Source organism: Nicotiana tabacum, chromosome 22 (genome assembly GCF_000715075.1).
Source record: "Nicotiana tabacum cultivar K326 chromosome 22, ASM71507v2, whole genome shotgun sequence".
NCBI classification, from domain to species: Eukaryota; Viridiplantae; Streptophyta; class Magnoliopsida; order Solanales; family Solanaceae; genus Nicotiana; species Nicotiana tabacum.
The window spans coordinates 176,358,083-176,360,054 of record NC_134101.1 but is presented as its reverse complement, the minus strand read 5'-3'; the positions used below and the strand labels follow the sequence as shown (position 1 = coordinate 176,360,054).

The window sequence follows — 1,972 nt, the reverse complement described above, 5'->3', positions numbered from 1 at the left end:
GCCAGAGGCTGCGCTATATGACTAGGCACAACGCACAGCAGAGAACTTGGCCACTGCAATTTTAGTCCTGCAGATACATGCTGAATCGTTTCAAATCACGAACAACATGTTGCACTTGTTGCAAAACAAGGGACTATTTTCAGGGTCACAAATCGAATATCCTCAACAACACCTGAAGAATTTCCTGTCAATCTGCAAAACTCAGAGGCAGCCCGACATAACTCAGGAAGCAATAAAGTTGTTGTTGTTTCCATTCTCAGTGACAGGAGTTGACCAAACCTGGCTAAACTCACTTCCCATTAATTCCATAATGACTTGGGAGGAGTTGGTCAAGTAATTTGTGAACAAGTTTCATCCACCCAACAAGACTGCTCAACAAATTGATGAAATTTTGAGTTTCAAACAAAGACCAATGGAGACACTCCAAGAAACATGGGAACGATTCAAAGGGATGTTGGTTATATGTCCGCACCATGGTATTCCAGATCAGATGTTAGGGTAGCGGTTTGGTAGATGGCGTGAAGGGTAATGTTGATGCTTCAGCTGGTGGAGCATTTTTGAGCAAAACATAGAGAGAAAGCCAGAGTTTGCTTGACAAGACGACACAAAATTTGGGATGGACAACTAGGAATGCACCTATCACTCTAGTAGTTCACTCAATGCCCTTAGATCCATCCAACACTCTTGCAGAAAACATGGCCACATTAATGACACAGATGAGTATACTCACCAAAAAGGTGGAAGAATCAGGGAAGAAGCAGCATGTACAGATTGTAGATACTACCAATGGAGGCTTATGCACATCTAGCATTAGTCAGCCAATTGGTAACCAGTGGAATGTAGAAAGTGATCATCATCACTACCATGAGGACATGAATTATGTGTCAAATTATGGAGGCTATAGATAGGGTGGTCAAACTTGGGGCCAACAAAATCTTCCATATAGGCCAATCCAGCCACAGCTCAACAATGGAAACATGGATGTATGAGACCTCACAGTAATATGGCACCTTACCAAAGGCCACAAGGATAAAATAATCAAAATCAACAGCAGGGGTATCATCCTCCTCAACACCAGCATGGTGGAAGGCAGGAAGATGGGTTTGCTAGACTCGAGGCAATGATGCAGCAGGTTATTGGTCAAATGCAAAAATCAATGAAAGATTAAATGCACATGAGTCAGCTATTAAGAATATTGAAGTGCAGATGGGCCAGATTTCGATGTCTTTGAATAATCGTCCTCATGGGACACTACCTGCAGACACTCAGATAAATCCAAAAGATCAAGGCCCGAAGCAGCTGATGGTAGTGAATCTACGTAATGGCAGAGATTTAGACTTGGAGCAAGAGAGGGTTCGAGAAAGCAGACAGGCTGAGACACTTGTACCAGTGCCCATTGAGCTAGATGAGTCAACGAGACTGACAGAGGTGACAGTATAGCCTGCCCAGGAAGAACATAACATCCAGATTGAGGTTGAGAAAGAAGATGAGATAGCCCAGGAACCGGTAGTTGAGATGGTAGCTGACAAAGAAAATACCCACATCATTGGGAAGAAGAGACCCCCACACCATTCCCACAGAGGCTGGCCAAGTACCAAAAAGAGGATCAATACAAGAAATTCTTAGAGTTGCTGAAACAAATCCAGGTAAACATTCCATTGATTGATGCTTTGAAGGAGACACCTGGTTATGCAAAAATAATGAAGGACTTGCTGTCCCGAAAATTCGATTTCCAAGACTTGGCAACAGTGACTCTTACTTAGACATGCAGTGCGGTGGTGACTAGACCAATTGCTGAGAAGTTGTCTGACCCAGGGAGTTTTACAATTCCCTACACCATTGTTAACTTTGCTTTCACTAAACACTTTGTGATTTGGGGGCTAGCATAAATCTCATGCCCCTAGCGATCTATAAGAGGTTGGGGATTGGAAGAGCTAGACCCACTTCTATGTTGTTGCAGTTGGCTGACAGG

At 43.4% G+C, this 1,972-nt stretch overlaps 1 non-coding gene across 1 annotated transcript; it reads right to left on the bottom strand.

Annotated features, from left to right (window-relative positions):
* Positions 1 to 373: 373 nt before the first annotated feature.
* LOC142176843 (small nucleolar RNA R71) lies at positions 374 to 480 on the bottom strand. The gene has a single exon (XR_012705650.1). It is a non-coding gene; the product is annotated as a small nucleolar RNA R71 (small nucleolar RNA).
* Between the last annotated feature and the right edge of the window lie 1,492 nt (positions 481 to 1,972).